Here is a 26,213-nt window from a genome sequence, read left to right on the forward strand (position 1 = left end):
GTACCAGTCCTTCCAAATCCACCTAGCATCTGAAAAATGAAGCCAGGTCTCACTCATGCTCATCATCTGAGACGCTACAGGTCAGACTTTGCTTTTCCTCACTATGCCAAAAAAGGGCAGGTGCCTAAACCAGAATACAGGCAGCAATGTGGCATTTTAATTGTATCTAATGTTCCTACACTGCTTGGAAAATCACAATTGAAAGCATAGCAGCCTGCGCATGTGTTTTCTCTCATAGTCTTTTAATAAATTGCTACTGAGATACGAAATAAAATAAACAAAAACCTAGATTGCCAGCTGGTACTATCAGAGAGCCAGTCACGAAAGTTTTATAGATCCAAAGTATTGTGTCCTCTAAGAGTTCTTCTGTACCATATACATCAATATATGTCTAGGGAGGGGAAATGTGTATGCGTTCCTGAACATCCCCTCAAACTACAAAAGCATCTTATGGCACTTCATTTCTTAAAAAAACACAGTCAGCTTGAGCCTGAAATGGCTGGCTTTCCTACACCGCCATTCAAACCACCTCCAAGCTGTGTTGAGTGGGCAGTCTTTTTGCCACCTTTGGCATCAGACCCAAATTCCTGCTGCACCCCATTCTGGTCCAGACGATGAAAACCCACTGGCCTGGGGCCTCGGCGGTTGCTCATTCCCAGGCAGAGCTCAGAAGCAGCCTGGCACTGGCCGAGTGGTAACGAGGAGCCCCTGAAGCTATTTGGGTTACTACCATAAAAGATTTTGGGTGGAGAATGCAAAGCAAGGGAGTATTGGTTAGAAGAAAGTGTGTCTTGGTAGACAGACAGAAACATTACCTTGTATGGTTTGTGTTTTGTTTCCCATTAGCTGTATGGGAGGAATGTAAACAGAGGCTTGTCAAACTGTTGTCAAATTGGATTAAACCAGAAGACCTCTCAGTAAAGCCCTGTGTGAGGAGAATGATTCAGGGTTCAAATCAGAGCCTTTGGTGACCTTTTTTTCTTGTTTTGCCCCTAGATCTGCTACAAGCTCCTTTGGAAGCAATGCTCTTTTAAGTAGAGAGAAAAAAAACCTTTTTTTATTCTAGTAAAAGATATAGTCTTGTATATTTAACAGTATTAGAATTCTGACAATTTTTTTTTTGTTAAAATGGACAAGTGTTATACCTGGAATAGCAGAAAGACAAAAATGTCTGTGTGACTTCTGCTTTTTGTGGACGGGTCTGCCATTTCGGTTTGAAGTCTTGGCTGGCTCCACTATACTCATCATAAAATATTTCTGTCTATAGCTCAATGTGTGTGTTAAAACCACTGATATGTTACAAATGAGTCCTCTGTTGCTGTGTGTAAGAGTGTGCTACCTATATTATCATGTCTGTGGACTTCTCTCTTTGGCGTACCCTCTGTGTTTTTAAAGGGTTATTTTTTTTTAAGCAAAAAAGATTTTTGTGTAGAAGAAGAAAAAGCAGGTTCATGTTGCACCTCTTCCATTTAACTTAAGTTTTTTCCTTTGTCTGGCTTTATGCTGTTGGTACCACAAAGCATACTTTTCTGTTTGCTTTCTGGCTGTTCTGCTTCTCTCCCTCTCCCAGTGATCAGGCTGTTGTCTACAAAAACACTCAGGAAAGGAATGGAGGCATTTTTGTATCCCATTATTTAAAAAATATTACACAACTGCTTTGTAAAACAATCCCTATTTTGACAAGTACCCCTAAGACTGTTGATGCATTTTAGATTTCTTATCACATCCCAGTTTTGCCCCATAATTATCGGTGAGCAACTGCACACGTCAAGCTGTGTCTTTACAAGTCAATGTAATAATAGCATGGACTGTGGTTAGGCCTCTGATAATTTAATATAAATTCTTTAAAATATGTCATGTGTCCATGTATGTGCTTAGTATCTCCTGGAACATTAGTTCACATTCTAATTATATGTAAGTTTTGTGAAGAGCTCCTATCCCTCGCTGAATAATTTTGACTGTCTTATCAATTTTGTGATCACAAAGAACAAGTTCATTATTTAATGATATACTGAAGCAGTCAAGACTTGACAGTCTGTGTAAGCATGATTGACTTAAAATAACCAAGGCAACCCAGTTTCTAAGTACATTCTCCTATTCTTTTTATGCTCCCTTTTTATGTCACCACTGCTCATAGTCTTTTGTCTTGGTTTTATTTTCTTCTCTCCCTCCAATGAAGTGTAAGAGTTTTAGTATCTCTCCAATCAACAGAAACACAACGTTCTTAGCCACCTCATTTACTATGTATTAGTATGGTGCTTTGCATGTAATCAAGCATCCTAAAGGCCTTACAAGCCATTTAATTACCTGTCACAAGTCCAATTACTGTATGTAAGCAGGCTGCCTTGCTGAACCGAGAAAATACTGCATGCAGGCATTGACTTTATTAAAGTGCTTCAGTTCAGTTCATAATAACTGAACAGTAAGATTCTCTATGCTACGGTTCCAACCAAATTGAATTTGCACTGTCCGAAAGGGTAACCTCCACAAAGTGCAAACCCTTATGGAGTGCTTCAGTACTTCTGGGATGTGAAAGGAGAAAAGCAAAGGGGGAAAGTTAAAACTAAACAGATAAGTGTTGCAAGCTCTAAAAACTATGCTTTGGCAGAAGAGACGAGACTGTAGAGTTACTCAGTACCAAGGTTAGTAACGGTTTTGTTTGCTGTCAGGGTGGCCCTGCACAACACTTCCACACCCAACTTCTTATGCATATCCATGTTATGCCAAAGGCTGAATAGTTGGGCTTGATTTCAGCCAAGTTACCCGGTGTTCTTGCTCTTAGCAGAACATCCTGCTGCAATTATGATCTCAGCACTCTGTGGCTGATGGTCTCAGGCTCATCGTGGCTGCCCCACTCAGCCTGCAGCCTGTGGCCTTTCTTCCAGCACGGCGGCAGCCAGGAGGGCTGAAGCAAGCTTTCTGCCATTTGAGTACTCCCTTTGCTCTGCAGCTCGTTTGTGATCTTTATAGATGACAAAAACTCAAGGCCTTGGGCCATCTCCCATTCTAAAATTCAGCCCACTGATTCTGCAATACTGCTAGCATTGCAATGGGTTGTGCCTTTGCTTCTGATTCAGGATGAAATGGGCCACCTGCTACTAAAAAAGACCTTTCTGTTCCCTGCTGTAACCTGGTTACTACTCAGAGGTCCTGAGTTTTAATCCATGCAACCTTGCTCACTTACAAGATCTGAGACATTTGGCTATTTATCCCTCCTCTGTTTCAGTGTGAGGGATCGTGAAGCCCAGAAAGATCAAACTGGACCCATCTGAGATGCCTGTAGACTCAGCCTTCTCTACGATGGTTGCTTTAGAGGACACAGAGCTGTTAGGTGAATTATTCTGCTGTTTCTTCTCTCCAAACAATGACGGATTACACATGGAAATGTAAATCGTTCTTTGCATTCCTTCCAAAAAGCAATTAATTAAGTATTTAAACTAATACAAAACATAACTTTAATGCACGGGATCTGAGCATGTCTTCTTGGAAAAATACAACACTATTCAATTATGTACTTGAACATTTACCTGTTTTTTTTTTATATATGCTACAAAAGCATTAAGCCTTTGATTCGCAGTGTACTACTACCAGTATTTTGGATTTTACAAGCAATTTCTTTAGCCTGCTATTCTCTGAAAAATTGTGGGTCAGACACAGCAATTTTCATTAGCATATACTCAGGCAAGTAGTCTCAATGGGACCTTTTTTTGGTAACAAAAAGTCCCTGAAATTTGACATAGTCAGAATACCTTACATACACAGGTGAAATGAAGACAACAGTGCCAGTATGTGTATGAACTAAGGCCGTGTTTATGCCATAAAGTCTTGCTCACATGGTGACAAAGATCACAGAGGTTTAAGAAACCCCAAAACCCATACCCTTGCTCAACGAGCTGAATCAGCAGAATCTCTGCCGTAGCTGCAGCTGTGCTTATGTGTGCTTTTGTCATTTCAATGTACGCTGCTTAGTAAAGGTGTTGATATTCTGGTATAGTTCTAGCGGTGACATTCTTGAAGAATAGCTGAGCCTTTAGAGTTCAAAGCATTTCTTATTTGAAGAGTCAGTAAACCATATCTGCCAAAATGACTCATTTTTCAAAAATATGCGAGTAACTGGAGCTGACTCTGTACCTCAGGAAAATGACAAGTTCCCAATTGCTCCCTCTATTGCAAAAGATGCACTTAAAAATTTAGAGAAAGGAATTAGAATTATGTATATATATTAGGGGGTGCTTAATCAAGGAAAATCTTTTAATTAGTTCATAATAAAACAGCTATCTGAATAACTGCAATAATTTACACCTGATTTATTGTAGGTGTTTCTTTGGTTTTGCCCCAATAAGCACGATAAGTAACGAATGTTCTCCATGTAGTTAGATGTTCCAGTAGGCAGCACCTCCAACTATGGAGTTTGCTGCTGTTGCACATAATGTTAAAACTCATGCAGAACCACAAAGAATATTTCTTTAACATATTTGGCAGTTCACCATTTTTCTCTCTAGAGTTCAAACCTCTTGCAATGTTATTGTCGCTGACAGGCCACAGATTGAAACATGGCAAGATTATCTGACTTGCTCCAGGTAATGTTGCAAGGCTGGGAGCTGAATACCATTCGACTGGTTTCCAGCCCTCCTTGCTGCACTCTGCTACTTTTCCAATACCTGCTAACTCAGATTCCCATGAATTTTAGTCCTGGGGGAATTTTAATTCTTTTTTTTTCCTAATTTAGGGTCCCCAATGTATTTTAAATGGTTAATAAAAATTATACACTGGGATTAGAAAACCTAATGATGGGGAGGGCATTAATACGTGTAATCTTAGTACCCTTGCTCCTTCTGGTATATCAAGAAGCACTTTTCTCCACTAAAGTGAGCACCATAGCTGACAAAGAATAATGAAAACATGTCATCGGTTGGTTCTACTGTAATAGTAAATAATGCACATCCTCTTCGTTTTTATTTAATTGAGAAAATGTATTTTATTCATTACATTTGGAGTTGTGCCTGTCCACCTTCCACATGTGAGCAGCATTCGTTTGAGGGGGAAGACGCAAATGAATCATAAGAATATTCTGAAGACTAGCATTTTTGTTATGCCCAAGACCTAAAAGGGCCATCTTGTTGTACGTGCCTGGCTTTCCTACAGAAGGTGGGTTGCTTTTGTTCTTGTGCAAACGTGCTCAAAATAGAATCAGTCAGTCTTATGAAATCCTTGTGTTGAAAATGTATAGACTCAGAGAAAAGTTTATTTGCATAATAAGCAATTAAAAGGAAATGCTAGGATAAAATTTGAATGAAATTGGGATATCCACCTTGCAGTAATGTCTTAAAAGGCCAGCTCTGAGAGTCCTGTACCGAGTTCCAATTCATTCTATCATCTACCACTTTGCTATTGTGAATAATTTTTAAAGCTGCATTTCTGAAGTAGGACTAGTTTCGTGACTACAGTTTCACAGAACAATGAAACGTGGTAGTCCATGAACCACTGTCACGTTTGCCTGGCTAAGAAAGAAATTAATGAAAATTTGCAGTATTGATCCCACCCTGCCCCCCTGCTAAACAGACTCCTTCCAACTATTTCCTAATGGACCAGGCTCTGTGGAGGCTTTTTTCTGAAAACATTTTCCATCATTGGAAAACCACCACACGTAGGTAACGCATATAAAGCAAGCTTTCTTCCCCAGATGGTCTTTGTTTTTAAGACTGCCCCTACGTGTTATGAAATCTGAATTTTACTTGATAAAAATCCTCACTGCTGACCCCGTAGTGCTAAGATACAGATCTATAGCAATCCTCGAAGCAAAGGACAGATGTGACATTTTTAGGTGGGGTCACGACAAGTTCTCCTCGGCTTTGTGCTGGCTGCATCTCTGGGGGAGCGCTCCTTTCAGATGCCAAGTTACTGCAAAATGCAGCATCTCAGCTTCGCACTTCTTCGCGTCTGCCTTCCTCCTGCCCCCCTCTGAACGTCGTCTTGCATCTGCAGAACCCCTTACATGTTTTTATATAAAGGTATATATATTCTGCCTTCAGCACTCTCCGCCCAAGGTGCTGTTTCACCCTTTTCTCCGGGCTACACCTGCAGGCGATGCAGCCACCCCCGCCACACGCCTCTGCCTCCAGGCGCCGGAGGACCCGGGGCCGGGGAGCCCAGCTGCCCACCCGCGCTGCAGCTGCCTCCCCCCACATTAGATCGTCTTACGCTGATTAGGAGAGTTCAAGACTGGCATCGCTGGGCAGAGTCGGGTCTGCACAAACAAGCGGAGGGCGTTTTTCATGACCCGCCGGAAAGCTGGGCTGCGGGGATGCGGGCCGGGGCGCAGCCCAAAGCGCCCCCGGGAGCCACCCGCGGCCGCCGCCGGCGCTGACCAGGGGCCTGGCGGAGGAGGGCCGGGTACAGCCCCAAAGAGGATCCCTCATCTGCTGTGGTACTTTGCTCGGGTCTCCCCCCACCCCCGATGCCTTCCTCCCCGCGGCAATCGGCACTTTATCACCCGGGGGGAGCGGGGGGCTTTCCGCGGGCAGCCCGGCGCAGGTGAGGGGAGGGAAGCGGAGGGGCAGAGCGGGGTGCGGGCCGCAGCACGGCCGCGCCCGCGGGGCCCTGACCCAGATCGCGCCCGGGGCGCCGCCCGCTCACCGAATTGCGCCGCCGCCCTGCAGCCCCCGGCCCCAGCCCCAAGACGTCCCCTCATCGCTACCCCCCCCCCCCAAGATGTCCGCTGCCGCCGCCGCGGCCGGGCCCCTCCGCCCCACCGCCGGCGAGAGCGCACCCACGGCCCCGGCCGCGCCGCGCCGGGCCCGCCCCAGCCCGCCCGGGGCCGGGAGGGGGGGGGGGTCGGGCCGCTCCCCGCATCCCGCCCCTCCCGCCGCTGCCTGCTCTTGAGTTACCTGTTTTGATGACCCGTGTAGCCTTTTTTTTCCCCTCCTCTCTGCAATGAAAATCCGTGGCCGGTCACTCGCTCCCCCCTCCCTCGCCTCGCCTCGCCTCGCCTCGCCGTTGCTCTCCCTCCTCCTCCTTCTCCTCCTCCTCAGCGGGAGCCGGTGTCAGTCAGGCACATCAGCTGTCCGGGCGGGCAGGGAGAGGCATGCCCAGCGGCTTCCGGGAGTGCCAAATAAAGACAAGTCCAGAAAGAGAGAGAGACGGTGGCAGAGATGGAGAAAGAAAGCAAAAAGTGGGTGGAGTGTGAAAATGGAGAGGGAGAGGTGTCTCTCGGCGGCGGTGCGGCGGCTGGGAGCCTGCGAGGAAATGGCAGTGGTGGAGCATCACGGAGGAGCAGGGGAGAGCGCAGGCACCCGCGGCAGGGGCACCCACCCGCGGCAGGGGCACCCACCCGCGGCAGGGGAGCCCACCCGCGGCTGGGGCACCCACCCGCGGCTGGGGCACCCACCCGCGGCTGGGGCACCCACGGCCACAGGCGTGGCGGCCCTGCTTGCCCGTGGGGCACAGCTCGGGTGAGTGGGAAGTGAGGACCCCACGCCACGCAGGCCCAGCCCGCGCTGGGGAAGGAGAGCGGGGCCAGCGTGGAAACGGGCAGACCGCTCACATGGCTGAGGGCAGCCTCACGGACACCAAGAGAGCTCACTGTCTACTCCGAGCCGGACTAAACTGTAGTTGCCCGACCGCTGCTATAGCCGGGCCCAGAGTGGGCTCGCTGCCCTCGTTCAGTACGGCCACGAAACCAGGACTTCTCCCAGCAGGCAAACCTCGGTGCCTAAGCCTCGCTTGTCAGGCTCCATGGGCTTGGCGCTAGTCCGTACCCCCGGCCAAAAGGGAGCGCGCCCGTTTTGCAGTTACGCGGTGCTCGTCACCACGTGGTCCCAAAGGGCATCTGATCATCCCCCTGAAATCTGCTTCTCCTCCAAGTATCAAATGAGCTGGCTTTCTGCACAGAAGTCTTGGGAGAAGACCATGAATTCCCAGCCTTTAAAGGAATGGTTTGCTCTTGAATGGAAAAATAATTCATTAATTAGTGATAATAAAAAAGACCACATATATTTTTCAAGTCAACCATGTAGTTCTGCAAAAATCAGTAGCACTTTTCCCTGTCAAATATATAGCTTATTTTAGAAGACATTATGTTTGATTTCTGGTGGTTTGACAACACCGCTATAAAATATGGAACACGAGAACTTGTTTTAATTGTGTAGCAGTTAAACAGGGGCTCAGGAAAGTCATACTTTAACAAGGATGCCATAGTTAACAGCAGCTCACAGACCTCACATGCCTAAAGACAGCATTAAGCAAAAGCAAGCGGACTGTAAGGATCAGTCTGGGATCCAAACTCACTAGTGCAGACAATGTAATTGGCATCGGAAATTGCAAAAAATCAGTGCGGCAGCTGCCTGTATGCGGTGAAAAGAACTTCCTCCCCTTGGCATGTATAAACAGCCAGATGAAATCAACAGAACAGCACAGGTTTTAGACCAGAGGGTCTTGCCAGACTTTCCAAAAGGGAAAAAGGTGGTATGGAATTGAAGACCTGATTGCAAAAATACACAGAACACAGAAACTACTTAAGAGAAGCGAGAAACAAGCCCAGAAGATATCTTTCTGGAAAGAAAACCCCAAAAGATTAAGAAACTGTGAAACTACTACATTTTGATTAAAGCTCAAGGTCCATATTCCATACAGCTCAGAGAGAAAAAAAAAATCCCAACACCTGTGCAGTGTCCGCATGAATAGTGGAAAGTTTAGGATGATAAATGCAATTGAATTTCTGTACAATGTCAATTTAATTTGAGAAAAATGTAATGTAGTTAACTTACAAAAAGCTTTACAAGCTCTTACTGTAAGAGCGCAGCCAGGCACTCCACATCATCCTTTTACATCACAGGCACACGGAAAAAAGGGAAAAAACATTGGGTATTTCCTTTCCATGGAAAGTCTTCTGAGGCTACCAAACTGGCAGATGCCCTACATGTCTGAAACAAGTTCCCTGTAACACATCTTTGCTCCCGACTTCTAGTGCTTTGTTCACAAAACAAACAAGTTCTTTTTTTCTCTTCCCCAGGAGAATGTTGGCAAACTTAAAAGGCTAAGACTAAGGTAAAGGGAACAACAAGAAGTAATAAATTTAGTAAGAAGGGAAAAAAGGGAGGTTCAGTAGTTGTAAAGTGACCTCATAATACAGGGGAAACCCAGTGGCAAGCAAAGATGTAAGATGTAGCGCCTGAAAACATTGGAGAAGAGAGCCTTGCAGTTTCTATATAAAGAAAGGTAATCTTAAAAGGCAGTTCTGTAAAGAACTTTGTAGTTATTAACTCAGGCCAAGCAGCAGACCCCTAAAGAGAAGAAAGGAATGAGAGATGTGCAAATTTTGGACTTTGCAAAATATTGTATGTGCAAAAATATTGACTAGATGACATGCTATTGTTTCGTCCCATCAAGGAGAAAGAAGGCTTGGACAGCAATAAAAAAGACATTTTGAAAATGCTTGGCATTGGCACAAAGTGAAACACTGAGCAAGGAATGACTGGAAGATTAGACTTTGGGGCTGAGTACTTTGCCCTCAGTCTAACAATGCATTCATATAGTATAGATTTATATGCAGAAAGTACACTGATGCCAGTAACTGAAAGTTGAAAGTTTTTATTTTTTTGTCTACTTTTTTTTAGTGGGGATAGGGTCACCAACTTCAGGTTCAAAACATTCAAAAAACCCTTGCAATTCTAATTTTTGCTATAGTCCTCCTGAAATTATGAGGAGCTTTTCTTATGCAAGCAGTGCAGTAATAGCCCTCTTGCAGGAAGTTACACAATTAAAATATAGTAGCTCATGGAGCGCGGTGTATGGCATTTAATATAACTTTATAATTTTTTTTTACTTTTTGGCTTTGCTGCTGCAGACAATCTGTGCCAAGGCTGGCATGTTTTATTCCCTTTTATAGAAGAACGTATTTCTAAAGTTGTGCAGGGATCCCAAAGTGCACGTCAGAGGCTGTAGAGATAGGCTATCAAAATCTCTATAGAATGACAGCATTGTAACCTACTTAGAATAAAATACTCTGGTGCATCTTTTATTTGCATACACATTTTTTCACAGAAGACGACTGTGAAAATGTTAATGCTTACCTTCCCAGTATTTGTTGAAAATGCACTTTCAGTGTATATGATTGTAAAATTTCCCTATTGATGTAATTTGCATCTAAATGACTCATAGATAAGTTTGGAGAAAACCACAAATATTGTCGCTCATTTCCTTGATTTCATGAAGTCTGTCTTTACTGGGGCAATGCAGAAAATATTAATATTAATTAAATTGCACAAGCACTTATTAATGTGAAAATAAATTGGAACATCACGTGAAAATCCTGGTAGTGTGACTTGCTAGATCTGCTTAAATAATATTGGAGTGCATTCAGGACATGTCAAGATGCCTTTTGCTTACCAAATCTGCTGTTTAGTCTACAGAATTTGAAAAACAGCATATAGCTAATTAACTAAATGGATCTGCAAAGAGCACTTTGTGGGTATCTTGTACAGATCAAGTGTCAAGACACGCAGGAAGAAAAGAAGATTCTGCCAAGGAAGTGGACTATTTCTCCTCTTTCAAACTAGTGTGAAATAAGGCTGAATCTGTCATCATTCAATCTGATCCCCTGTAAAATAAGATTAAGGCAGATTCAAATTACATTTAGTTTCACAGATGTCACTCTACTGCTATTTTATCTCTTCTCTGTATTCTCTTTTATGCAGTAAGCTCTGGGGGTGTGGACTCTCATTTCATAATTGTACATTAATTAGTTGTATGCTTCTCTTTAAGCATGGCAACATAAAAAGTTAAAAAGCACGTGCTTATCGTTAAGTATGTGAGTAATGGCATCCCTGGGTAGCAGAGCACTTAGGCATTCCAGTTGCATTTAAGCAGCTTGTTGCACGGGGATGGAATTACTCACTTGTTTATAATTCAGTATATGTTTAAGGGCTTTGCTGAATCCAAGGGGAAAATGTCCTGATCTCACAAATACTGATCTTTGTGGCTAATTTTGCTAATGGTAGTTTTGCGGTTTAATTCAGTTCTGTGGAGCTGTTCTTTTGGGAAAGCTACTCAGTGAATATTGTAGGCTTGGGCCCCAGTCCTGCTAAGTATTTACATTGCCCTATCTATTTATTATCATGAGATACAGGCTTCTGTTGTATTTTTGTCAAAAATCCCATTTTATACAGTACTGGCTTTCGATGTGGATTTTGAGTGAAGTTTCATGTTTTTCTTTTAATTACGGGCAGAAATTTGCAAGGAACTTTTAGTGAGGATGATTTAACTGAGACTCAGAGGAAGGAAAGCAGAATTTTGAAGGGCGTGAGGGTAATGTTATCATGTCGCCTTGAACTATTCCCTTGCTACGTATGAAACTTGTGGAAGCAGTAGTCAAAAGGAATGACAAAGTCTTACTCATTGGTCAACGTTAGTTTTCCTGTTTTAGAAGCGTTAGCGTTTCTGTTTGAGCTTCTTAGTTCTGTTTTGATCTTTCTTTCAATCTAGGCTGCAGGTGATCCATTAAGAGACTAGCAGTGTCCTCGAGTTATGCGTCAGTGCAACTAAATAAAGTGAGGTGCTGCTTCCAGCGTAGTAGTTGAATATACAGTTCAGCTTTGACAGAGGTTCAGGACAGCTTTACCGTGATGCTGGGCCACCATTCCAGCCCCAGATGTGAGCTGTGAAGCATCTTAGCAGGATAATTGCAGCTGGTAAAATGTCTGTGCTCTTGACCGTGTCATTGTCAGTGCTTTGTAATCCAGCTGTGTCTGAGGAAAATGCAAGCATACCCAAATACTGCCAAAAGTCAAAAACTACTAGAAATGTTTTGTGGTCTTTTTCATGCCACGGCTTCTTTGACTCATTCAAAATGTCCCAGCATCCTTAGGAGCTCCAGTCACCTTCAGAATGCGCAAATGGGTCAGGCATGAAAGTCTGGGGGTGTAATCTGTTTTCTTGCAGCTGCAGTTTTCTCTTACTAGGTGACATTTCTTTTCCTTGTTGTCTGCTGCTGTTTCTTTCATCACCATGTGTATGATGGCATCAATGTCATGATCAGAGCTTGTCAAGACTTGCTGCATCTACATCATCAGTAAAATGCATCAGTCCTCTTCATGTGCTCTTCTACTAATGGTTAAAATCCCTCGTCTAGTGTTCAGTAAGAGCCATTTCTGCTTGTTGCTGAGGAGATTCTGCCATGGCTTACTTTTTTCCTAGTAAATCTAGATTGCAAATACTTTTTTCAACCCCTAGCGGTAGAAAGCATAGAGCCAGCTCTAAACTTTTTCCCGGGATGACTTACTAATGATTCCCTGAGATCAGCGTTCTTGTTGCATAGGAAAGCCCAGACAGTTGGTGGAGCAGAAGTACTGAAAGATCTAAATACACAGAATATATGATTTTTTTTTTTTTCTAAAAAGCTGGACATATCTGAGATTCTTTTCATTGCTATTTCTGAGATTTTGGGGAATAATCAAGTAATGAATTCAAGGTTTACTATATAACCCACTGGGCTAGAAACTTAGTTTCTGTTTGAAATAATTACGCAATTACCCAATTCTAGGAAATGGTGCTTTAAGGAAAACACCAAATTGTGCAAAATTTGTGGTAAAATCACATGAATGGATAATTTGGTGACATAATTTTTTACAGAGGGAACACTTTGTAGGATGTAATCAAACAGCAATGTGGGCAGATAACCAAGGCATATTCTGACAGTTATATATTTAGTGTTGTTCCAAGCACTTAACTAGACTGTGCCCTTATTCAGACAGTGGTTCATAAGTAGCGTAACCCCAGTTGCAGTCATTGCAGGCCAAGTAAGTCAAAGAAACCACCTTAGAGACAGAATTCCTCCATTCTTTCACAACAGTTAATTTGCTACCTGCTTCTGCTGATGCTGTACCTAGCTGGTTTTGTCCATCTCCAAGCTCCTTTGCACCGGATGGGTGAGGTGTGGTGGAAAGCTAGATAAGCACTCAGTCCCTGTTAGAACAGTTCAGTCAGGCAGAAAATGAAGACCTTTACCTCGCCATATTCACCGTACTTGGGCTCATCCTGTAAGGACCCATTTAGCTATTGGCAGATATCTTCTGTAAATACACTTACTACCCTAATATAGAATAGAGGGGGAAAGACCACGAGTTTTGAATGTGAGTCTTTGAAATCTTTTACCTAGTTCTTGAAAGATACTGAGGTGATTTATGCTTTTCCAATACAGAACCGGAATGCCAGGGGTGACAGCGGTGTGAATTTTCTTCTGCTCCTTCAACCTCTCCCTCAACCAAGGACTTGAAGAGTGAGGATATCTCAGTTTTATATTCTCCTGCAAAATGAGACTGCTGGCAAGGATCCCTAGGTACAGTACATTACTTATATTAATATGCAGTTTTGTCAGCCTAAATTATTATTTTACAAATGATGACTACCTAGATTAGATACAAGGAGCTGATCAGGCACAGAAGCACAGAGCCTAGCACAGTCATTTACTCTGCCTTTCATATTCTCCATGGCAAATGGAGTGGCATCTTTTTATTTTGCGATATTCTGAGAGCTTTTTAAGACCCACCCCATTTTCTGAAATTTATTCTTCTCGATACATGTTTTTCCCATACAGCTGTGGCAGAAGGATTTCATCTGTTGAGTAAAGAAGGGTTTGTTCTTTTGTAAGAACGTTATAAGTATAAAGCCAAAAAGGAGTTTGGGATAAATCAAGCCAAGTACTGGAGTAGCCAGATTATCTTCCTGTCTTCCTTTTTTTTTTTTTTTTTTTTCATGAAAAGGGAAGGAGGAGCAAAGAAAAGGAACAAAACATATTTAAATTTAATGCCTAAAATGTATTTGAAGGAACTATAAATATTTCACACTGATGGGGTGAAATCCTGGTTCTCCTCAAGTCAATGAGTGTTTTGTCACTGACTAACAGGGTCAGCACTTCACTCTACATTTCTGGATTAATGTTTCACTTGAATAAATGTAGGCCAATGATTTAGGTATCAGAAAGAATCTTTTTGTTTCAAAACTATTTCATTCTTATTTTCTTGTTTTCCTATGTTTGCACAGACTCTGTACATACTGCACTGTAATTCTAAAAGCTATCATTTTCTTTAGAAAAGAATATTGTTTGCTCTCCTGAATAATTCATCTTGGAGTTCTCTTTTAATCCCCCATCAAATGTGCCATTTGTGTATCTTCATAAAGGAAAAGAAAGGAAAACAACACTCTAAGGCTGATTTATGAATTAGACCATGAACATTAAAAATATATAACGTGTTGGTATAAATAAGAACTTCAGTTTAGATTCTGGTTCAGTTATACCAGTACCTCTGAAATAACACTATTGGTTGTTTACAGATTTCCACTAATGTAGCTGAGTTATCACAGAGTATGAAAAAAGGAGCATAAGAGAGAAATATGATGAAGATTTGATATTTAGCCTTGAGCTAATATGGCTGACAATATATGTAGAATTTGAAGGAAGACAGAAATGCTCAGAGTACAATATAAATTCAATGGTAAATACAACGCAATTTGTAATATTTGTGAAACAATCAACTAATAGTTGATAAAAGGCCTTTTAATACAAATTCCTGTGTATCCTATTAGGTTAAAATATAAACATTTTCGATGGAAAGGAAAGAACCCAAAAGTACATAGAGAATCTGTGGCCCACAAGCACTTGTAAGGTCCTTCATTAGATTACTGCCATACATTTGATATACACGTCAGATTAGCGAGAGACCTTTCTGCATCCCAGTGAGGTTCAGCTCCATCTTGTGCCTCTGATCAGTAGGAGGTCATCTGCCTCTACAGCTCAGCTGCTGAGCTGGGATATCTCCAAATCTTCGTTGTAAGCAGCTCCAACTCATTTTCCCAGTGTAAGATACACTCGGGCATCGCAGCCTATAATGTGTCATTTCAAATCTGTGTATCTTGTGGTGTTTATAAAACATTAAATGGTAATAACCAAAATAGTTGTCTTTCACCATGAAGAATGTATTTACAAAGTCAAAGAATGTATTTACAAAGTCAAATGAGTCAAAAGGTACACATCTATGCCACAGCATGTAAAAAGGTTGTTGCTTGTAGCTGAGCTGATCAATCCTGAAATGTCAGCCTCCAGCTTCATTCAGCCTGTAATAATCAGCCAAACCTGTTTCGCTTACCTCTAGTTGGTTACCTCAGCACAGCTGAGCGGTTTGTCTATAGCTTCTGTCATCTCCTGCCTACGCACCTTAGCGATAAGCAAAGTTAGGGGCTGCATCGAGGGACCTCAGGGGTTGCAATTCAGCAGCAGCAAGGAATGAATTGTTGAGAGTTCTTTTGTACAGTACTCAATAAAAGGAAAATAAAATGTGTTAGAGGAACAATGGAGTGAAATCTTTTGGGGAAACAAAAGAGAAGAGGGTCCCCACATTAACATTCTTGGAACCATAGACTGACCTACATCATCAGCTGTGGTGAGCAACACATATAAACCCCTCTTCCCGAGTCATCCATCAGTATTTATAGTGGTTCACCAGTGTTAATGTGATAATGTTTTAAGAGGTTGAAATATTTCTGAAGTGTAGCTTTCCCAGGAGTCCTCATGGTATTCATAGCAGATCTTCCTTAAACCCCTTTTTTAGTGTTATTGAACAAATTTGGTAGAGAACCCGATGTGCTCCACATTTGGGAGTTGTTTGAGATTGATTTGTTCATTGCTTGTCCTGATTTTTGTGTGATACAGGTCCCCAGCCAAAAGGTTGTATGTCTTGTATGGTCATTTACTGTTCAATTAATAAAAGCAGAACAGAAGGGACTACTATTTGTTTGCGTTTACTAGTTATTTTGATATTTGTTACTACCTTTTTCCATTCTCCTGTTGTCATTTTGGATGTCAGTTCTAGGACGTTAATCACAACCTGTTTAATGTCTTCATTTTCTGAAATGCAAATATTCAGGAATACAACCAAAACCTAGACTCAAAGTTACCTGTCACATTGCTGACTGTTGGCTGGATGCCAACAAATAACAAGCATTAGAACAATTAGTTTCACCTATGAGTAAAAATACACATATATATTCACGCTTGCAGATACTGACGAGGAAGAGGATGATGAGCAAAGGCTCAGATCCTCGGCAGTGTTTAGGTCTCTTACAAAAATACACTTCAGTACATACGCTAAATAGAAGATGGGCAGTGCCAATATGCATCTGTATGTGTCCTGGGGCTGTTTTTAGCAACTGGAAGTTCATACAGGAGCCTTTCTGAGCAAAACACCTGCTGATTTTAGTCCAGTTTTGTTTGAGGAGAGCCTTAGGTTTAAAGGTCTGTTTGATCCAGGGTGACTGAAGTCAACACAAGTTTAGCCATTGATTTGAAAGAGCAGGTGGCTGTCCTTCGGGATCCACTCCTGTTCCAGCTGAAGTCAACTGAGACTTACCTTTATTTAATAGGAGATAGCTGTAATTCAGCAAATAATGAGCAAAAATGTCAGTAAAAATATCCTTAAACCTTTGTGCAGCTGAATCAGCTCACCTTTGAAGAAAGCTTGCCTCCTTCAGATGTTGGGGCTATTGAGAGGAACAGCAGTAGCAGCTGCTGTGTGGGTGGGTGTGTGTCTTGCCCAGCAACCTCATTCCCTGGCTGTGGATTTCACCTCCCACGCTCCACCTGCACAGGGCATGATTATTCAGTTTCTATACAGCAGCGGTAGATTCTGCCTGGTGTTAATACTTGGTTGAAAAGCAATCAATCACAGCCTTCCTTTTTTTAAAATCTTCGGATGCTGGGAATGCACTTCCAGCCCCGCTTATGCAATATTCATGAACTTCAGAATAGCTGGAAAGGTGTGACTGCGTGCAGAATGATAACTGCAAATGAATCAGTATTATATTAGGACTGGTTTGTCATGTGTATGTATATTTATATACACATAGAAGTGATCTATTTTGTATATGGAATTCCAGTACTACTAGTCGTAATAGTTTCTTCTCTGTTGTCGTTATATGCATTGAACTAGAGCGTGTGCCATTAAAGTATCTGATCAAGAACATAGAAATATTCTTTTTTCTCCCTTACTATTTTTCTTTGCTAATACTTTTTTAGTTTGCAACTTTATTTAAAGAAAATAATCAGATTAGCTTTAATTTTATTTACGTGGTACATAGAATACATAATATACAATGTATAATAATTATAGAACGTGTAGTATATATTATGTGTGGTATATATCATGTTATATAATATAGAATATATAATTTGTGGAAAAAATATATAAAATATATATATAAAACATATATATAAATATCTATCCGAGAATCACAGAATTGTTCCTGTTGTAAGGGACCTCTTCAGATCATCTAGTTCACTCTCCCTACATTTTTTTTTCCCAAATTGTTTTTCATTTCAGCAAGAGGGGCCTTTAATGCAGTTTCTTCTGCCTTATTTAAACTATTTATATGATGTCCCCTAAAAAAATGAAACCAAAGATAAATATAAAAAATACATATAAGTATATAAAATAAATGCACTTTTTAGAAAATTTTACATCATTTCATCCAAAAGAATGATCACAAAGTTCAACAGCGTAAGCAGCTATCGTGCCTTTGGACTTAATAATAATATGATGATTTATAGCATCTACACTGTATCTGAGTTATTCTATGATTCTTTAAAATTATCACTCTATGGTTTTTTTTTACTTCTTTAAAAACTGGTTTGATCATTCCATGTGTGAGCCACACCCTGAAAAACCAAAAACCTTTGCACACCTAATTTAAGATTTAACCTAGTATCAGTGTTAAACCTGTTTCAGTCTGTCATTCTCTTGCTTAAAATGCTGTGGAACTCATGGGTTTCTATTTGCTTGTTTGGCAGATCAATTTATTATAATCTGCCATGTCTTAGAACTTGATTTCTGCAGTCCAAGGTGTATAGTACACTTTTCTTCCACTAAAAATAATTGGGAAAAAAATTCACTGACTTCTTTTTCTTTTCAAGTGCATTGAATGGAACAGAAAGAGCCAGCTTGATAGCACTGTAAGCTAAACTCTCATAATTGTGCTCAGAGCAGACAACAGACAATCGGACCTCCTCACATAAACCCAGAAACCGTCAGCCTTTCACTTAAGTGCAGCTGTTTTTACGTGCTCTTGCTGAGGTTTTCAGCAATGGTCACAGTTGCTGATCACCAAGAGCTGGACTGATACCACCCCTGTTTGCTCCTAGATTTCTGAAAAGGTTTTGTGGGAATTTAAAAAAATGGCTTATTAATTCCTGTTGCTTTAGGCTATCGTGATGCTACGGTCTAAAAGATCCCTAGCTTTAGAGCTGCAGAATCCCTGGGAAGTTCAGGAACCTGACTCCGCAGTGACCTTTTCTGAAAAAAAGGTCAGCATGCCACAGACAGACTTGCCAAGTCAACTGCTTTTCCCTGTAGACTAAAGCTTTGTGGTCTTATCCGCAGATCTGTTAGGAAACTTGGCCAACCTACTGCTTTTTGTTGTTTCAGGCACAATTGGTGTGTTGAATGGAGTTTCATACTAAGTGAGAGTGATTTCAGTACAATGGAAGTAAACTTAGCATTGGAAGTGCTTAAAATTCATCCTGTGGCTCCCTCTACATTATCTCCAAATTTTTACGATTTTAATGCAGATTTCCTAGATTTATTTGTAGGATTTGGTTCTGTACAAATCTCACTCTCCCATTTTCATGCTTTTTCTTCTTCTGTTCTCTCAAAGTTGAGGGGGGTGGGACTTATTGGTACATTAGGGAATCATCTTCCAATGGTTTGAATTAGCTTGGGATCAAAAAGTAACCTCATTACTGCTGCCTCATTATTGCTACCTCATTATTTCCTGTGCAAAAGGGCTTTTAAGCACAAGATTTTATTTCCTTTATTTTGCGGGAGCATTTTTGGGGTACAAAATCTGGACAGGCCATTACCAGTTATTTTACACACAGTCATAGAAATGTTTTGACAGTTGGGGTTGGCTTGGGGTGGCAGTTTTCAGTTTTGCGTTGACAGTGGCTTGGGGCTTTTTGCTTTTAACTGAAGATTAAATTTGGGCCAGAACAAATATGCGCTCTTCCCATCCTCTTCCTTCAAACTTCTGTTTGTGAGATAAATAGACATTAATACTGAAAAGACTGCAGAAGCTGAAGATTTTCTTGTATTAAACCTCTGGTGTCATATTTCCCTCTACTTTCCTTTCTCTCTCTTCATTTGCATCTTAGATTAGGGTACCTGTTTAGGGCAAGAACTGTGTCTGTGGATAGTATTAATCAGCTAATGTATCTTTGGAGACAATTATGCAAATTTTTCTGTTACTGTTTTAGAAGTAGACTCTTACCTGTAACAGTTATTTTTACCTATTAAATGTTTCAGGTCAGATTCTCAGTTCTTTTAGGTCTCCAGACCTGTACAGAAAGCTGCAGAGATCTGCTGATTTATAGCCATTGAACATCTGACCCAGCATTCATGGCATTATTTCACTGAAATATATCCTGGAACTAGGAATGTGTATGCTGCTAGCGACTTAAAACTTTATTTATGTGACTACTGTAGCAAAAATATATGCCAATCGACAGTGGCTTCTATATTGAATATTGTCAGGTCATTGTCCAGTCACGCCTGCACAGATTCCCTAACAGACATAGAATTCAGATGCTGGACACAGATATTGCATTGGAAAGTGGGAGCTCTGAGGTTGCACTGACAGGGATAGATGAATCATGGACTGATCCAAGTAAAAGATGTTACTCTCTTCATTTTTTATTCACCTCAGAAGCCCCAATTAAGGTACCTACAGCAGAGTAAAGTATGAATATGTCAAATTCCTATGGGAGTCACAGACCAAATCCTGTGGATCAAAAGCTCAGTGGCTGAACTTTGCACTGGGCTTTATATGGATAACTTGCACTTGAGAGTCCCAGTGGTACCTGTCCCTGCTGTGGGTTCTGCGTTCAGATAGCCCTGCAGTGTTGCAGCTTAGCACAAATATATTCACCTAGAATTTGTTATATGCTCTAAGGAATAACTTGTCATCAAACCTGTATATCAGTTGCTATATATGTAGTGAATAAAGATAGATTGTTCTCGTCCACGGCAAAAAAATCATGTGTCAGTTGGCTGTTTAGTTGTTTTATGATTCAGTTGGCTCAATTGACTCAAATCAGGTTTTATGATACAACTGACTCTTCAGCGTTTTATGATACTTTTCCCATCAAGTTCCATCTGTTTCAGAAGGGTGACAGGTCTGAATTTGTGGGACTCCTCTCCTTTGGTATTATCAGAAGGACGTAGTGAGATATTTTGAGTCTGGCAGCACCACTGGCTATTTTGGCAGGTGTTGTGCGGGATAAAATGGGATTGGCCGTGACTAGCTCCACGCATGTGTTGTAGCAGCAAACATTTGGTTGTCTCTATGGGTTGTATCTACTGACAGTATGCTTGTGGTGCTGTCCAGAAAAGCGGAGGGAGACTACTGGTGATGCATAACATAATGCTTGAATTTATACGTTTGCTGTGTTTCAGTAACTGAGGGAATGTTGGATTTTTACAGCACGATCCCTGATCAGCTGTGAAATTCTGGTGCAGCTTTATGAAGAACTGAAACTTTCTAGCAATCATTTTGCTTATGTGCCACAACTTTTTACATTTTTTCACAACTTCTTAAAGAACTCATCTTTCAAAAATTATGCATTTGCTATGACCACTCGTTCATAAAAAACCTGCTACCTTCTTTTGTCTGAAGAGAAGTTGTTTAACAAACAGATATTCTGTATTGATCCACTGTCTTGGCCAGGTAAAAATGGCCATTAAAATGGCAATAATTCCAGCTCAAGTATTTCGAAAGAACTTGTATAACCTGCTCCTCTCTTTTTAATGTGAAAAAATGTCTGTATTTTTCTATCAGGGTTTTTTTCGAAGAATGGGCACAACAGCGTGTCACAGGACAAACTCAGTGAAAGCTACACAAGGATAAAACCTGGCCCACTGATACTGAGTTTGTTTGAAACTCCCTTCCTGCACACAGTCGTCTGAGGCATTTGGGTTTGCAGCGTTGCGCTACCGCACCTGTGTTAGTTACCTGGCGAGCGCATCTTTTACCTTCCACACATTGTCTGGCTCTCAGTCCACACGCAGGTGCGTGCACGTATATTCACACTGCAGTGAGCAAAAGTGATCAAATAGAACTGATGATACACTGTGCAATGAAACACAGTAGAAGTGTTGAGGAAAAGGCTATGTAGAAAAGACTTTTAGACAACTGTGTTCATCTGTGCATGTCTAAGTGAAAACAGGCAACTTTGTCTCAACACTAAAAGAATTTGTTGATTAAAAGAAGATAACCAATATGCAAAAAAACCATGTTGTATGCATAAAACGAATGTGTTACATACGTGTTTGGTATTCCATAGCAGATGTGAGATAAAATCCAATATGCAATTATGTGAAATTGTTTACTATATTTGGTTAATTCTTCCCATTCTTTCATACCTTAGTGTTTGATGACAGGGATTCAAGTCTGTGACATCTGTTCTTGACTTACAGTCTGTGGCTTTTAGAGAGTTACAAATGTTCATTTGCAAAATCTACATGGAAATATGTATCGCATGTAATATAAATGTTGTACAGCATCCACGCTGTGTCAGCTCTGTTAACTAGATGCTGACACAAGATTTATTGGAAGACGAGACTTGAAAATTAACGAAAACAAAAATCTAGGCCTTCTCTTCAAGCACTCAAGGTCCTTGTGCACCTCCATTCACCCTCATAAAAGAACATTTAAATGGACTACATACTTATGGAATTTTGGTATAATGATTTTTTTCCAGAGAAACCTTTGTTTCAAACAATGAAAAATGTGGTGGAATATGTTCCTTCCATTTTTTATTTCTTCTTGGACATTTTTTTTGTCTTTAATGAACTATTTACTGGAGATGTCACTTTTTACAATAGACATTTTGATAATTTTAAATACAAAGTTTCACAAAATCATCTTGATTTTTCTGAAATGGAAACTAGTTGAAATATATTGTGAACGTTTTCCTCCAGTGGTTTCAAATGGTCTATTTAAACACAGGCTATGCTAACTATTATTCCTTGCTGCCGATATGTGCTATCATAGTTAAGGTTAAATCTTTCAAGCTGATAGTGATTGTTCTGTGAGTTGGCAGCAGAGTATCATTGCTGTTGATACGATACATTCATAATTTATTGTGTTGCTGTATTGCTTTTATGATTGTCTCTATGAACTGTCTCCAGGATTTAGTTTAGTTTTAATCAGAGAGGCAAAGCTAGGCAATCTCTGCCTTATATTTCTATTTGAAAAACAAAAAATCAACAGAAAACCTTTTACATAGAAGAAGATAAAACTGGGTGAAGAATCTACAGAAGCAAGCTTTACCTTAGGTGAGCTAGTCCCCCTTGCATCCTTTTACAAGCAGCAGAAAGAGGCTCCTTCTGACAGTAATTCAGAGGATCTATGTGTCTCTTGACCACAGAGCAAGGCTAGGGAGATTAATTTTTCTAGAGTAAAGTTAGGCCTGTGGAAGTGACTTTCAATTTTCTTTATCAGAAACAACTTCTGCTTTGCACCAGACTGAAGTATTTAGCGCTGGTAAAATGCAAGACAGAATTATAGTGTTTGGCATCATCAGATAGTGCTTGTCTAATTCATTGCAGGAAGGAGAGGACATATATCCTATTGTCTTTTTCTATTTTTTTAAAAGGGAAAGTATTTGAACCCATTCTTGCCATTTAACTTGATGCAACCCTAGATATAGAAAGTGATTCTGTGTTTTGTATACTGAATATATAATCCCGTTCTCATTTCTCACTGTCAAAGATATCTAGTGATCTCATGTGGAAAGTTCAGAGTGCTGTGTCACGGTCAGCATATTTGGTTTCTCTGGAACTAGGCAACCCCAGCTTAGTCTATTCCAAATAACAACATTTCTTATTAATAGGGTTCTTTTTAGAGTATTGATAGTACTTGGCAGGTATGGAGAACTGCGCGTGCTAGATGATGGCCTAGTTAATTGTGGAATTTGATTCTCCTTTATTTCATGAGCTGACTTGCAAATTCTTTCTCTTTTTATTGGAGAAGCTTTATGCAAGCACCAGAAACCAAAGTGGGGAGGAACCTGGGATTTTTGTTCTCAGGTCGGGTAACAATCTCATGTCTTGCAAAGATCCCACAGTTGTCCTGACTTTCAGAGTGTTTGAAAACATCTGTTAATGCGCTTTATTAAAACCACCTTATCTGGAAATAAGACCACAAGACCTGACCCAAAGTTCTCTGAAGGTATGTGGAGAGCTTTCAGTGATTTCACTGTGCTGTGGAGAAGGCCACTAGACCCTTTGAGAGGGAAACAGTTTTCAGTCAGTATGAAAATGTCTCTGATTCTGTTTAAAACCTCTCTTCCAGCCTCTCCTCTACTTTATCCTGCCAATTCTATGCTCGCTTCTCTCCTGACCACTGTAGTGACCCAGTTGGTTCTTAAACTCAAACTGCAAGCTCCTCTTGGTGTTTTTCAAAGCCTTGAGATACAGCTCCTTTCTCCTTCTAACAATTTTAGAATGAGCGGGCAGATCCAGAAGTCCCTTTTCCTCTCCCTGTGCCAGGAGTTTCAGAGGGGAGAAGGGAAGAGGATGAGCAGAGGAGCCTTCCTCCACAGTGGTAGAGGAGGGTTCCTTTCTCAGGCACTTCCAAACATGTGCCCTGTTCTGCTGCCTGGTGTGACATTTATAAATGGATTTTTGGAGTTCATGACCTATTTCAAAGCAAGTGCTGGATACCAACACATTTTGTCCTGGCTCATCTGTGGACAGTGGGCACCTGTTGCACAAAAGGTTCTTTACCCAGGCCTCCCCAGCGGGTAAATCTAAGCTTCTATCTGGATAAGAAAAGGTCTTGAATAAAAAGGAACAGCCAGGAGTGAATCAGATAGATAGAAACTTAGATGATATGCAGATAAGATCTTTGGGGTTTTTTAAATTATTATTCTTTTCTGTACCTTCAAGCATGCTTATTCAAGTGACATTGTTAAAAGGGAGCTTGTAGAAAACCCAGCTAGGATTCCCTAACTTTTAAGTACCTCACATGGCCAGACTTCATTTTACTTTTGCCAAAATATGGAAAAAAAGGAAGGCCAATAGCTTTGAAATTTAATTTTGAGAACATTTAATTAGATGGCAATTAGATTTTCCTATAACCATACAGGTTCGGGGCAAAATTTTACAAAGCCAACATAACATGAAAGCATTACCCGCTTCTTAAAGTGCAAAAGAATGATTGAGAATAACCACCAGGTGTGTGTCTCAGCTGTCACTTACACAGTTAAGAGGAATCTGTGTATAAAGTCTTTTTCTTGACCATGAAAGTCAATGGATTCGCATGTACCGAAGTATGTTTCTTAAACGTACATAGAGCCTTTTCCATGTCAGTTCCAGAGGCTGCAGTCTGCAAGAGTAGTGTATGGACTGGGGATGCTGTTGGGCTAGTGAGTCCAAATTGTAAGCTGAAATTAGCTGAAATTTCTTCTAAATTTCAGAGGTTTTGCACACAGTGTGGGAGATTGGGCAGCACTTAAGAGAACAGAGAACAAGATACACGAGATCTGTGAAAGAGCAAGAGGTGAGATTTGATTATCTGATCATGGATCATTGCATTTTTACCACCTTGGTAATTTAGCACCATGCTCTCCTCCTCCTCTTAGTTTCCCAGCATTCGCCAATAGCCAAAAGAAATTTTCAGTTTGATGCATGAACATCTGGAAAGGACTTGGGTGAGATTCCTATTAGACAGAAAGAGGCTTTGGAAATCTGCTGTCATCCCATCAGCCCACAGAAACACTCCAAAATACCATATTCTGGGGGAGAGAATGGAAAGTATCTAGAGCACCAAATGTGGCAGCTGGAAACAATTTTAAAAAATACACAAGATGGGTAGGCCAGTAATGTTATGAGGGGTAAGAGAGGCAGCTGGGAGATTTAAAAGGGAAGGCCTGAGAGCAGCTGAAAGATGCCAGCAGTCTGTTAGCGAGAGCATCTGAGAGCTAAGTGGCTGTGTGTGATGAGAAAACATGCCAAAATGATAAGAAAAACAGCTGGAGAAAAATAAAATTTCAAAGCCTCTGAAATAAGGATGGATATGCAAATTCTGCTAACGCTATTGAATGAGTAAATGAATTACTTTTTTTTTTCTCTCTCTGCTTTCACAAGTTCCTCTTGTTTTCACAAATGACCTCTTTCTGCATAATCTGCAAGAGTCCTTTTCTGCTGCCTCCTCCTCCTCCTCTTGATCTTTTGTTTTTTGGTTGTTTCCTCCACAGAAAATAGGTATCTCTGAACAATACTGTTCACTTGTTAATAGTCTCTTAAGCCAGTATTTTAACTGTTTATTTTTCTATTTCCTGACCTTATCAAGACTTTCCCTGGTTATCATTCCGAACGTGAAAAGCCCTCGGTGGAACACCATTCTCTGTGAAGAAAATGTGCTGGTAGCAGTTGATTTTAATAGTTCCAAATCTCATTCTGGGTAGGATTTACAGGATTTAGATGGCTTTGTATTCCAGAGGGCTAGCTGGAGGAGTTGGCAGGCTTGAAGGGTCTGATGAACAGTCTCTAGAATTTGGTAGGGTCTAAAACAAGTTTGTAATAAGAACGTGGTGACTTTGGAAAGTAAACTATAAAAATGCACAGTGGGGTAGATTTTCAAGGCTTCATGCATTACAATTGCACCTGTATTTTTGCATGTATTTTATTATACATACAGCTTACAGTTTACTTGCATCTGATCACGTATTTGAATCTAGTCTGGGTGTGTGCATCAGTGATATAAAGACAAATGCCAATATCTGTACACAGTAGCATGTTCTTTACCTTTGAAATTGTGGCTCTGCTGTTTTTCAGCTGTGAAAGCAAGAGGCGGTATGTGTGTACTTTTTTTTTTCCATAGATCATAAGGAACAAAGAGCTTATGTGAAAAGAAGAGTACAGGAGAAGATCTTAATAGATTCTGTCCCATCAAAAACTGAAATACAGCAACATGAAAAGAGCAAACATGCTGTCTAGCTTCTCTGAAGCTGTTTGCTAATGACCTCCAATGAACTAGAAAATGTTAGAGAGTGGAGTCTCAGCTTGAAGCCTGAGAGAAGAAAAGGTAGCAGGCAGAGAGAAGGATGCAAAGAAAGTGAAAGGGAGAATGGAGATAGTCAATAATTATTTTACAACAACAGCAAAACC

At 40.9% G+C, this 26,213-nt stretch overlaps 1 protein-coding gene across 1 annotated transcript in view; it reads right to left on the reverse strand.

Moving 5' to 3' along the window:
- CAP2 (cyclase associated actin cytoskeleton regulatory protein 2) overlaps positions 1–7,013 on the reverse strand; it is a 69,425-nt gene extending 62,412 nt beyond the window's left edge. The window contains exon 1 of the mRNA XM_082310999.1: positions 6,888–7,013. The gene's annotated coding sequence lies outside the window, so the exon portion shown is untranslated. The remainder of the gene's footprint in view (positions 1–6,887) is intronic.
- Between the last annotated feature and the right edge of the window lie 19,200 nt (positions 7,014–26,213).

The sequence above is a fragment of the Platalea leucorodia genome (genome assembly GCF_965183815.1).
Source record: "Platalea leucorodia genome assembly, chromosome: 1".
Taxonomy (NCBI): Eukaryota; Metazoa; Chordata; class Aves; order Pelecaniformes; family Threskiornithidae; genus Platalea; species Platalea leucorodia.